At 34.4% G+C, this 13204-nt stretch overlaps 1 long non-coding RNA gene across 2 annotated transcripts in view; it reads right to left on the bottom strand.

Annotated features, from left to right (window-relative positions):
- The window catches only part of LOC145976442 (uncharacterized), a 57098-nt gene that overhangs the window by 31110 nt on the left and 12784 nt on the right, over positions 1-13204 (bottom strand). The window contains exon 3 of one of the 2 annotated variants that reach the window (XR_014440237.1): positions 10240-10536. The exons of the other annotated variant lie outside the window; for it this stretch is intronic. This is a non-coding gene — a long non-coding RNA (uncharacterized LOC145976442). Of the gene's footprint in view, positions 1-10239; positions 10537-13204 lie in introns of those variants that run through there. 2 annotated transcript variants of the gene reach the window in all.

The raw sequence follows: 13204 nt of genomic DNA, 5'->3' as shown, positions 1-13204 counted from the left end.
TTAATATGATTTATCAGCGATAAAGTTCAAAGGTTTCTATTCATATCGCATAAAATTTGCAATGTATTATATAACCGTGCGATATTATATATCTATATATCTTGCGTGCATATTCTGTGTACTTATTATTACAGTAATATAACTCTAATGCTTTTATCATCCTATTACGTATTTTTCGCTTCAAAACAGAATTTAGTTACAAAGAGAATATAACAATCAATCGTATTAATGATATTGAGATTTCACGTATCAATCATATTAACTGATATTAACTGTGTAATTGAGATTTAGAAAATTTATAGATAATGAGTCTTGTTACGAAATTTAGGATTTTGCAATTGCGTGAAGTTCACGATAAAACGTTCTAATAAAATAGATCAATAGATCGATGAAGTAAAAATTTCGCGTTGTCTCTCTCTTTCGCGAGCGCATACACAATGGAAATACTATGGATATATGATAATAATGAAATACGCCAAATATCTTTTAATGGCGAATTCATTACTGAGAATTTATTGTTCTAATAATAAAGATGATAACGATCTTTTTCTCGATACTTGATAATAATCACTTTCGGCGAGCAAAGGGAAGTTCTTGATTGCATTGTTTTCGTAATGAATCATGGTTTCAACATTTTAAAAACTTTTACACCTTATTAAGATAACAAAGTGTCATCTTCATGAACACGCAAATCGATTCTTTTCCTACCTCAAATATGTTATAAAAAGTAGCTAATAAGAATTTTAATTTGAAGATAATAAAAGTTATTCAATTGGAAGTATACGTTCTTTTATGCTACGTCTAAATCTCTAAATCTTTTAATTAATGTAAACGAAAAAAATAAGTCTTTTTTTATCTCGAGGTACTATGACATAATCAAGATACGGCATAATCAAGATTCAAAGCCTTGAAATACTAACACTTGGAATAGTCCCGAAAATTGTAATTAATATTAATTAATATTCAATAAGAAGGAAAATATATACGTATTTATGTATCGAGATATCCAAAATTATTCTTTTTAAATCTCGCATTTTTGCATGATAAATATGTATTTCTTTAATTGTATTTAATGCACTGAGAAAAAAAGTTGTTAACTTGACCAAACCGTTTAACTAAATTATTATTTTTTTAATTGAAATATTTGAATATTTAAGTTAAATAGATGTCATGTTAGATTTAATATGTATTATTTAATTTAAATAGTTAAATAATTCAATTAAAAAAATAATAATTTAGTTAAATGGTTTAGTCAAGTTAACAACTTTTTTTTCTCAGTGTGTATATCGTTAATTCCATCCCCTTCGACATAAATCTCAATTTTTCTGGAATTGGATTATTGATTTTTGCAGTCGCGATAAAACCGGACCGGATGTTTTATCAACGCGCATTTCGCAGAAACCTGCGGAAGATAGGTCAGTAACTACACGGGAAACTTATCGAAGACTTGTTAGGTGACATAAGTCATGAGGGAATTTCATGACAGTTTCTTTTCGAGGAAATTAAAATAGCGACACGAGGCTTTATCAAGAGACACGGATGTAAAAAAAAATAAACCTTATGTACTGATAAATATGAAGAATAGTTTAATGGAATTTTTTGCAACTACTATATATAATAGAATGAATGCGGAATAAACGTAAAAAATCCCTCATGAATCAAGTGATTAATAAACGAACAAAATTGCGATACGATCGTGTTGTAAATAATTGCATGTATGTACCTACCAATATATGTATAACGCGAGAAGAGAAATTGTAGCGAAACAAAACAAATAATGAGAATTCTCAACTTGAAATCTTTAATCATTATAGATCCATAGAGCCGCGTTAAAAGAAGTACAAATAAAATGAAAAATAAAAATACATAAGAAGCTTTTTTTGTGAATTATTAGCTATGGAATATTAAATATTGATCACATACTAGGCGAAAGATTCAGATTTGACTTAATTGAACAACACTTACGGAGGAGATTAAAAAATCTTAAACTAAACAATATAACTAGAAATTCATATATTGTAATTTTTTATAAATGTGCCGAGACAAGAATTTAATAAACTGAATGTAATAAAAGTAAAGTAAAAAATTCACATAAATGATTCCAAAATATTTCTAAAAAAATTACAAATACGAATGTTAATTATAGAAAAAATGTTCAAAAAACAATGTAAAACGAAACAGTCTAATGATTTGGCTGCTGCTATTCAAGAACGAGCGGTGAGACGGTCGACGGAATTTACAAGCGAAAAGATTCGGTGACCAGTCGTACGACCGGTCGCGTGAAATCGCAAATGCAATGTAATCGTTCGCCACCCACCACGTGACAAATCACGGCGGCGACGTCGTGAAAAAACGCGAATAAGATCGTGGGCCTTAGGCCCACGCCAATGCCACTGAAACTCGATCAGGAATCTACAGGGTGTCTCGTATTAAAGGGAGCGAGAAAATCTTTGAATCGATCCGCATTTATTTGATTATACTAGTGATTAATGACATGAATGATAAAAAATTCATTAATCGGCTCACTTCTTCCGAAAATGATTCTATCGATAAACACAACGTACAAGCTATTATTGTCTCCCATCATATACAGAAAATTTCAATGGTAGAACGATCGAATTTATTTATTAGATCAACTTATTTATTTTAGATTGAATATATATTTATATATATTATTTAAATAAATATTTTTAATATTATTCAAAAAATGACAAATCAGTCAATTTTTTATTATAATTATTAATTTTTCGTTTTTTTGTTATAATTAAAAATTTAGATAAAAATATGTCGAATTATTTTCGAAGGAATTGAAAAATCGATAATCATATGTTTAACATTCATATGTTCACAATTGCAAATATGCAATAATCTCATGCTAACTAAATAAGCTCAAATAATTCGTAGAACTTATATAAGTACGCACTGTCACATTTAAAGATAAGCTATTCGGATAGAGAGAAAGAGAGAGAGATTTTTTCAATCTAAGGATTTATATTCTTTCTTTTTAGAGACTTTCCATATATAATTTGCAAATATAAGAGACAAAATTAATAGATTACTTTTAAAATTATTTTTAAAAGTAATCTAGTTCTTTTATTGTTTCGGATAAAATATGAAACAGATGGCTAATAACTAAGCTGAGAATAGCAACGATAAAAAACTGAATTCGATAAACGAATAAAGTGATCAGACAAATACTAAAAATTTGAGATAAAAGTATTTTTGGAACCCATCTCCACCATTTTGGACATATTTATGCAAGGCACTTCGCTAAGGAAAGACATGTCACTAGCGTTAATGATCGACTGTGGTTCATCAAACAATTTGGATAGCCCCTTTTTTGGCACAAACTATGAGTCTGTCACTGAAGATCGATAGTTCCCAAGGGTGTATTGAAAAATTGATCGTTCGCGTCAGAGCCATTAATTTGCGACAGAATAATAAATATTAAGATAAATAATAAAAAAAGTCGCATACAACTTTTATCCTAAATGGCTAATAAAGAATATCTTATAGAAATGCAAATGTAGACATTTAGAGAATATCGTTTTGAAATTATAAATAAATATCCACATTTGCATCTCTCTCTATATTTTTATTGGCTATTTAGACTAAAAGTTGCGGCATCTTTTATTTTTATATTTATTATTCTATCGCCAATTAGCGGCTTTAACGCGAACAGTCAATGTTTTAATTTTTAAACAAGAAAAAAATATAAAAATGTATCTTTTAATGAAAATTTAATAATCTATATGTCTATCTAAAAATTTAATAATCTATATATCTATCTATCTAGATATTAAATTATAAAAGACAATAATTGTATGCAAATTTTAAGTAACACGGAAATAATTTTGCGAGGCACTGTAAAGAGGAAGAAAAATATAATTTGCAAATATATATATACACAGATATATGTATAATATATACAGATTTATATTTTATCGAAATGCGCGTCATGTCAATGAATCACAAACAGCGCACCGTTCATGCGCGGACACGAAACGGACACAGCTAAAAAAAATATTGAATATACATATATCAAATTCAACTAAAGAGGTAATCCGCGTTAAATTAATTCGACATCTCTGAAACAAGGACTGCGGAACAGATGAAGTCCATGCAAATCCGATTATTCGTCTGAAATTTCTCTCGGTTACGTCAACGTCTCGCCTCGAAATACACTCGACAAAATTACGCGCGCCGCGAATGATTGTCTCTGTTTCGATCCGTCAGTTGCCCCGACAGAGTTTGTCGATCATAGAGTTCAAGGGGAGAGCGCACTCTCAGTAACGTGGCACCGGATAATCCACCAAGGGACCACCGCCGAATTTCCCGGTAAGCCTCGCTAAACAAAGCGATCAAGATAGATAGATATATAGATAGAGAGAGAGGGGGAGATGTTAATATTTTCAAAATATATAACTATAAAAGAAAGAGAAAGAGAGAATTTAAATTTATGACTCTTGCCAGATTTTCCTCACAAATAATAGTCTAAAAATTTCGAAACTTCAATGCATGTATAATTTCGATTTTTCGAAACGTTAATTATAATTTCGAATATCTGCTTGTATTCTATCGGATAAATTCCTGAACTTATTTGCACACATTTTAAGAGTTGTATTAAAAAAATAAAGAGTTTCCAATTATATATTATAAGTAATCCAAATAATTATAAATTATATAATATTAATTATATAATTTATATTATAATAATTATATTATAATAATTATATTATAATAATAAAGTTGCATATAATTAATTACCGATTTAAATACCAGGATAGTATCTGAAATATTGAAACTTTATATATATATATATATATATATATATATATATATATATATATATATATATATAAGATGCAATTATGTATATAATACATAATATTTTATATATTATAAGGTACAATTATCTTAATATAATAATTTATAATTATCTTATGGCTCTAAAGTAACTGGTAGGTAATGATGAAGAAATGAAAATAGGTGGACGCATCCCGCGTGTCGGAAGATATTAATTTCGAGTGAGCGTTTCGGGCGCGTTTCTGGAGGCACGTACCGAGATACAATTACCCTTTATTACCTCGCGTGCCATACTTATCCCCGCCGACTCGCCTCGCTTCGCCTTCCCCCGCCTCACCGATGAAGGGGCAGAGGAACAAGAAAGAACAAAAGTCCGTGCTCTCCATGAAAGCCATGTCGAATTACCGAACAACGTTTACTGCTAATAGTCCGCGTGCAGCGGAACGAGCACGGTGAGAGAGATATCTGAGATGGAAATCTTGTTAGGAACTCGAAACGGAGGGGAGCAAATGTCCGGAGGATATCCAGGAGATAACGACTCGTTTGGCGCATATGTGGGTGGAAAGAGAGGAGGAAAAGGATGATAGAGAAAGAGAGAGAAAGACGTAAGTGTGAGCCGAGAGTGCGATGAGAAGAAGAGAAAGAGAGAAGGTCATGAAAGGAGAGAGAGAGAGAATATAGGCGGCTACATAAAGACAGGAGCTGGCGCGTGCCAGGTGCTTCACTGCATACAATGCATCTCTGTTAGGTCGAGAAGGAGAGAGGGGTGGGAAGCGGGGGAAGCCTCCGGAAGTCGAAACGCGTCGCGGCCCAGCGACGGCTGCACAGGCGGCTCTTATTAAAGGGAGAGAAAGGAGCGCATCCGCAGAATGCGCGATCCTTGTTCGTGCACCCGACTGGCAAACAGTCGTGCACCTTAATGCACGATGGTGCGTTGCGTTGCGTTGCACGCGCGTTATATCTTTTACTTGATCGCACCATCATGTAGCGTGGGCGGTGGTCGTTTAATTGATGAAATTCTTCGGATACCCGCGAACCTTCCGAGAGAGATTCCTCTTTCAAGACACGCTATAAGGCCCAGCTGGAATCGATAAATTATGGAATTTTCGCGTCGCGATGAATAAAACTGCGCGATCGTTTATTCCGATTTCTATTTTTACAGCTCTCTCGGATTTATCTCGAAGATTATAAATATCCGAAGAATAAATTTGTAAAGGAAAGAGCGGAGGAATATGATAATCGCTCCCTAAATATGTATGAAAAATTCAACAAACGAAGCGGAACGATCGACTGTCGCTGTAACTGCATTTGAGGATTAAATTTCTCAATTACCAACGAGTGTGACGAGATGGGGGAGGATGGGAGGTAGAATGCAAACAGGAGGAGCAAATTAAACCGCTAGAGTTAAGTGTAATTCCGCAAAACATTATTTAGCTCTCAGCTACTATGGCGGAATTAAATCTGGTAGCAATGCAATGTACTTCATAGAGCATCACACAAGAGTGAATGAAATTTGTTTTCGTCTTATTGCTCTTTCTTAACTTCTTCTCATAACGCTACACTGTCTATTTTTTTAGTGTGTGTGTAAAGATTAAAAAAAAAGTAAAATAAAAATGAATCTTTGCAAGATCGAGCAATTTGATTAAATAAATCGTCAATTAAATTCATATATGAAAATTAGCCTTGTTCCCTAGTATTGTATCAATATCGCCGAAACTTTCAGCGATAGGAGTATTTCGCTTTAATATTTTAGGTATTTCAGGCACGCTCAAAATTTCAAGCTTGAGGCCACCCTAATGTAAGTATATAGTTTCTAACCAGAGACTCCAAGAAATTCCGATAACGTGTGGTACAGCTTAAAGACTATGGCGTGAATGGCGTAACGAAACTATTACGATAATGTTTAGCGGATTCTCCGTTCCTTGATAGGCTCTTTTATATATATTACTATTTGAATTAAGTTTCTATGTCTAATAATAAAAGATGATTCATTATATACAGACAGCGAAGAAACTCATCTCCTGTTCGTTGACTTACAAAAAGTTTGTGATAATGTTCCGATAAAAAAAAACCATGAAAGTGCTTGCAACGGACAAATCTCAATCAAAATGTCATTAGAGCTCTATAAAACCTTTATGAAGTGTATAAAACAACAATGAAAAGAACGAAAGCAATTTTATTTTATGTTAATAACTAATGATATTCTATAAAAGAGGCTGTAGCAATTGACTGATACTTGGCTTTGTACGGATTACTAAAAGCCACATAATAGAATTTTTTCACGAACTAAAATTTTTTAATCTACTGCTGAATAGCGTTTGAGGTTTTCCGCCTCACCCACGAAAAAACATGTATTCATTCTCTCACCTGACTACCCTTTTCATCCGGTAATCCGTGAGCTTTAACGGAGGTACTGTCGCATTTGCAATCTGTTTCCAAAACGTTGGATGAATGGAAAGCGATTTCAAGCTGCGCATTCTAAATACATCGTTTTCCGCCCTTTTTCGCCGAGCGACGCACATCCATTCACGAAAAAGGCGCCGAGAGCGTGCGTGAGCGAAGAGGAACGTGAAAGAAAAAAAGGAAGGAAGAAAGAGTATGTAAGGATCAAGGAGAGACGACGAGAGGCAGGCAAGAGCATTAAGAGAGAAAAGGCCGCGAAAAAAAGGTGGAGATTTTATTCGGCGGCAACGTGATCGACCCCCGCAGTAGAGGGTAAATGCTCGACAGTTTCGACCCATTAGGATATTTATGGATTGGCCTTCCAAATAAGGGAAGGGGAGAGGGTGTACTGCAGGGGGGCGAACCACGGAGGGTTCGTCGCTATTCGAAGGCTCGTCGGCACGCGACTTTAAGCCCACTGTGCACCCCGCTTCTCTCACACCCTTTTTCTCACCATTCCTCTATACGTTTTCTCTCTTTCTTTTTTTTCTTTCTCTCTCTCTCACGCGCTCTCCGTCTTTATCGCTTTCGTTGGAACCTTCCAACGGTGCGGACGGACACCTTTCGGGGTTAGTGCGCCTCGCTTTTCACCCGACCGACGACTGAAAAACAGGACGGTGATTTATGGGACGGCGCTGGACGGAGGCATCCCTTTAATGGGCTGCCTAAACGTCTCAATTTTGTCGCTGATCCTGCTATCCACGTCGGTTTCCGATCCGGCTTCGTGCATTCGAGAGATGCTGAACCCCGAGTTACTACCGTCGTAAACCGAGATTACTTTAATGCTTCGGATTAATCTCCTAGTAATTCGATAACGGAATAATGAAAGAGGTTAAAAATATCCCTGTGCTATATTCTGATTTAAGCAAAATTGACAGAAATACTCGATTAAAGAATTTGGAAAAAACATTTGTAATTTGTTAAGTCGATCTTAAGATATCCGACGTAATCTCAGTTTGCGACATGCTGAATTTTTGATAATAAGATGATTATTGAAATTTAATTCGTAACATTAATAAAATCATATGTTTTACATCTCTCAGAAAAGTTTAAATATATTATTTAAATAAACTTTTTTAATTATTTTCCTGATAAAGTAGAATGATTATCATGAACATCGACACTTTTATCGCAACCGAAACGCGTCTTTAATCTGCGAAACGATCCCTTATATTTTCGGGCCGTTGGTTACGGTTGTATTTCGGTTAAAGCACCGTTGACCGTAAAAATTATATGGGAAAGAATAAAGATGTTATCATATAACGTGACCTCTCTCTCTTTCTTTCTTTCTCTCCGTGTGAACGCGAGTGAGATGACGACGTGAACATGACGGCACCGCCGCGAGATTACGCTTTTACGAATTTGCCTCTTATGTACTACAAACGGGTTTACGGTCTCTTTGGCTTCCTACGACGACGTCGCGGATGACGAATGTATATCCGTGTATATTCGCAGAAACGAAGAATTAACTCAAGAACTGTAGAACGATTTCGTCATTTCTGCGCGCGAGATCTCTATGCGAAAATATTCTAATCTCCTGTGACTTTAAAAGTAGATCTGTATAAAAATTTATTAATAAAAATCTAAGTTTGTCAGAGATTCTCAAAAAAACAGAGCAATATAAATATTAGTATAACAGTATAAATTGATAGAAATAATTATATAAAAGTATCAATTTTTATATATATTATTTTATATATTATTTATAGTATTTTTAAAAATTTATACTTTTATATAAATATTTCTATCAATTTATTAAAATAAAATTAGATAAATTTATATTTCATAGAATATATATAGAAAAAAACATGTCTATCTTTTAAAGTATTTTTACTCTCTCTCCAAGTATTCTGAATCTAAATCAATTTTATTATTTGGATCATCAAAAGTGTGCTCTGTATGATTTGTTTAATGGCAAAGCTTAAATAAAACAATGATAAAATAAAAGAACAACAATATAATTTTGCTTTAAACGCGTGTTCCGTAGAACTCTTTCCTCATTCCTTTCTCACACGAACGTCATCGGAGTCGAGCGCAACCGAGAACTTAATAAAAGATCGAGGCCCTCGCGGGAGCCGTAGGTAAATAATAACATTTTTACGAGGGGGCGCCCTTTAGACTCTCTTGACACCGGAGAGCACCGCCGACGTGGGTGTGCCGGGGGTCGACTAACTCGCCTTCTCCGGGAGACATTGTTGCGCATTCCCCGGACATTGGCCGTGCAAACGCGATGCCCGCGAGATCGCGCGTCTGGAACGATTCCAGGACGAAAGCTCACGTTGCAAGCCTTCCCAAGACAAAAGCATTGCCGTCCACGAGTCCAGTGACACGCGTTTGTCTGTAGTAGGTATGAGACTCAAAGGATGCAAAATTGAAAATATATACGTATGTATTTTTTTCGAACAAGCTGGATGCATAGGAACGATCGCGATAGAAAAACATGTTATTCATTCTCTCTGCTTCCCCCTGATTTGCTCGAATATTTTCCGGTATTTTATACAGCTTTGCTTAAATAAATTTGTTCAATAAATAGCGCGCCAATTTAATTTTATTACTTTTTTTACATGTATATTATACGTATTCATAAAATAAGAAAATATTTTGAAATAAAGAAAACCGAGAGAGAGAGAGAGAAAGACTAATTTTGATTAACGCACTGATGGTACGTTGACGATTAGGGGATGTCCCGTAGGGTCCGAAAGGGCTGCTGAATCCAGGCCAGATTATCTACTTAAAGCGAGGAGGGTGGATGTAGAGGAAAGCAGGACTCGAAAGGATCCCAATGGTTGGCTCGTTAATATGATACGGATACACGCAGGGAAAATTCTTAGAAGTAACACTCACGCGGTTCCTGAAATTTCCTCTTATCGTATCGAGCGGTATAAACAAAGAATAAAGTAGATATTCTAATTCTAGAATCATAAATTTTCGATCATAAATTTTATAAAGAAAAAAATATTAATTATATTATAATTATATTGCAATCTCGTATCAGCGATTGCGATCAAATTCACGATTCAGTTTAGGATATATGCATTATATGTATGGTTTGTTCTTGTTCATATTGCATATATTTAATCGGCGAAAATATGGGGCTCCCTTTGTTATCAATTTTTAATTAAAATCGGATAAAACGGCGCGCACAAATGTTCATTTTTTAACATTTAGGATTATAAAAGAATATTTCTTGCGCGCCGGGTGATCCTTGATATTCTTAATATTTGAATATTTATTCTCGCTTTCTCTTCAGCCAAGAATTCTCACGCAGTTTTTACGGACTTGTATTCGCTAAAAAAGAAAAGGAGAAATGTATCACCGAGATGTAATAATGATAGGATATAATTATGATAGAAATGAAACTTCGATATTCAAAGCACTTCCTTTTTCCGTTACGATTATTGTGCTGCCTCTTCTCAATTGGATATTTAGTAAGCAATAATAGCACACGATAAAAATGCATTCTCTAGATACGAAAATTTTAAAAATAAAATCGCAAAAGTTAAAATCAATCTTATCAATGTCATTTTTCAGTAGATTCCACAAAGTGTTAAAAATATACGGCGATAAATAAAATCCCTCCGTTATTTCGAATAGCATCAACGATAACGTTTTTATGTCATTCGATTATTATTTTCCAGAATGTGGCTTCCGGCGCCATGAAATAGCGAAATGATAATATTTGTATTTTTCAATGGAAAAATATCGATAAGAAAACACGGCGAATGGCAGGCGTGAATAAATTGTGACGTCTATGACATTTCAATGAATTTGAGATGTTCCATTTAATGAGAAGAGAGAAAGAAAGGGAAGAGGAGAAAGAGAGAGAGAGAGAGAGAGAGAGAGAGAGAAAGAGAGAGAAATCGAAACCGTATAAAACTATTTATGCGGGTGAACAACTTAAATTTAAAATAAAATGTGGCAGTTGAAATTGCCGAGGAAATGAATTAATTATACATTACCATATTTAACGTACATATGTGCGCGCGCGCGCGCGCGCGCGTGTGTGTGTGTGTGTACTGTAATAAAATATTAATATAATTATAATAATAATAATATTTATAATAATTACAATAACTAATATAAAACTATTAAAAGCTTGACTTTTTAAATGACTTTAAAGGCAAATAAATTTCCCATGAAATTCACTTTACATCTTTTTAATAACGATTTACAAAAACATAAAATTGTTTCAAAAGAAATGAACAATTCTCGCGATACTTATTAGAACATAGTATAATGCGGTATAATTATTGATCATTGAAAATTCACTGCATTATTCCAAGAGAATCTCGATTATAATAATTCTTCCTAAAATCCATCGGTTTTTTTCTAATACATCATCCCGTATAAAAAAAAATGTCAACCTGGTTGACCTTCACGAGAAATATGAATTTTTTTATAACGTGCAAAACGAAAATAATTCGTATAAAGTGTTAATATCTGAATTTTGTGCTGCGATGTAAAAAATCAATATATGACATGAGGATTACAGCAAAGAGCAGGCATGTGTAAAATTTTGTCGCGTTACAACAGTAAAGAAAGATCACGATGTCGCTACTTACAACAATTGCTTCGCATTCATACGTAATGACCGCCATTTTTAACGGGTAATTTTATTTATTTCTTTTTTTATTTAATGGACGCGTTGGGCATGACTGTGCCATTGTTGGACGATTTTTCATATTTATAGAATTTCGTGTCATATATTCTGAATAAATGAGATGTGTGTATTTATGCATCGTCTGGTTTGGCGCACATTAAGCGACGACATTTAATCGACGATAATATAATATGCGCTCTTTGTTATTAGTTTTTAATTATAACTGGAGACACAAAGAAAGAGCGGCGAGTGTTTCGGGAAAAAGAGCTATTAAAACATTTTCAAACAATTGTTTTCAATTCTAACATAGTGCAATATATAAATAATCAAAATAATCCGGAAGTTCTAAAATATAGTCATCAATATCGGATGAAGCCGGATCATAGATATGACAGAGCGCAGAGCACTGTTCAATAATTCATATTCCAATTGAAAAGCGTACCGTGGTACCGACGCCATTCGCCTTAATACCGACACCCCATACATGAAAAGCGGAATAAAACCGAGAAGACAGAACGAATGTCCATGCATGTGAAAGTTGATATATGTGAAAAATTTCAAAGAAATCTCTTTGAGAAATTTTATCTTATACTTGAAACACATATACGCGAATTCAATAACGTCTAAATTACGTGCAACGTTATATGTGTTAATCCAAGTATTTTTAAATTCAACGCATAATTATATTCACTATTAAACAAGGAAAAGTTCTTTTGACAAATATTATTTTTTTGCTTTTTAGCTGTATTATCAATCACATTTGCAAATGCAGATTATTAAAAATAATCATTTAAATAGTTTTGTTTAGATATTATTTGAAAAAATTTACTTCCTACGTAAAGGTGACGGTTAAATAACCATGTAGAAACTATTTATTTAAAACGCAACAATGTCGAGTTTCATGTCATTTAAATCTCGAAATACTGATGAAAAAAGAGGGAAACATTAAAATAAAATATATAACGAAATAATTAACACATATAAGCCTGTGCCAACGTCGTAAGGAGAATAAAAGAAATTTCCTTTTCGTGAGGGCCCCTTGAAATTAGGGCCGCGCGCGCCAGTGGCGTCGGCTCATAAAGCAAAGCGTAAATATGCGTGACGAAGCGCGCCGTAACGAGGAGCGAGAGGAACCGCGTAGAGGAGCCACATAGGTGTGTGTAGGAGGCGGCAGGTAGGCAATCTTCTCCGGTGGAAGCTCGCAGGAAGCCCGGATAACCGAGAGAGAGAGAGAGAGAAAGAGAACGAGAGGAACAGGAGGAGCGCGATCCGAGGGGAACGCGCGAGAAGGATGGCAACAGTAGGGGGACCGCGAGCGGCCGTCAGATTAAAATGTTATTCGCCGCGGGCGGTCTT

The sequence above is a fragment of the Camponotus vicinus genome, unplaced genomic scaffold (assembly GCF_025532165.1).
Source record: "Camponotus vicinus isolate PSW18456_S1 unplaced genomic scaffold, iyCamVici1.0 SCAF_8, whole genome shotgun sequence".
Classification (NCBI taxonomy): domain Eukaryota; kingdom Metazoa; phylum Arthropoda; class Insecta; order Hymenoptera; family Formicidae; genus Camponotus; species Camponotus vicinus.
Note: the sequence above shows the minus strand (reverse complement) of the source record. Positions and strands in the feature narration are given on the sequence as shown.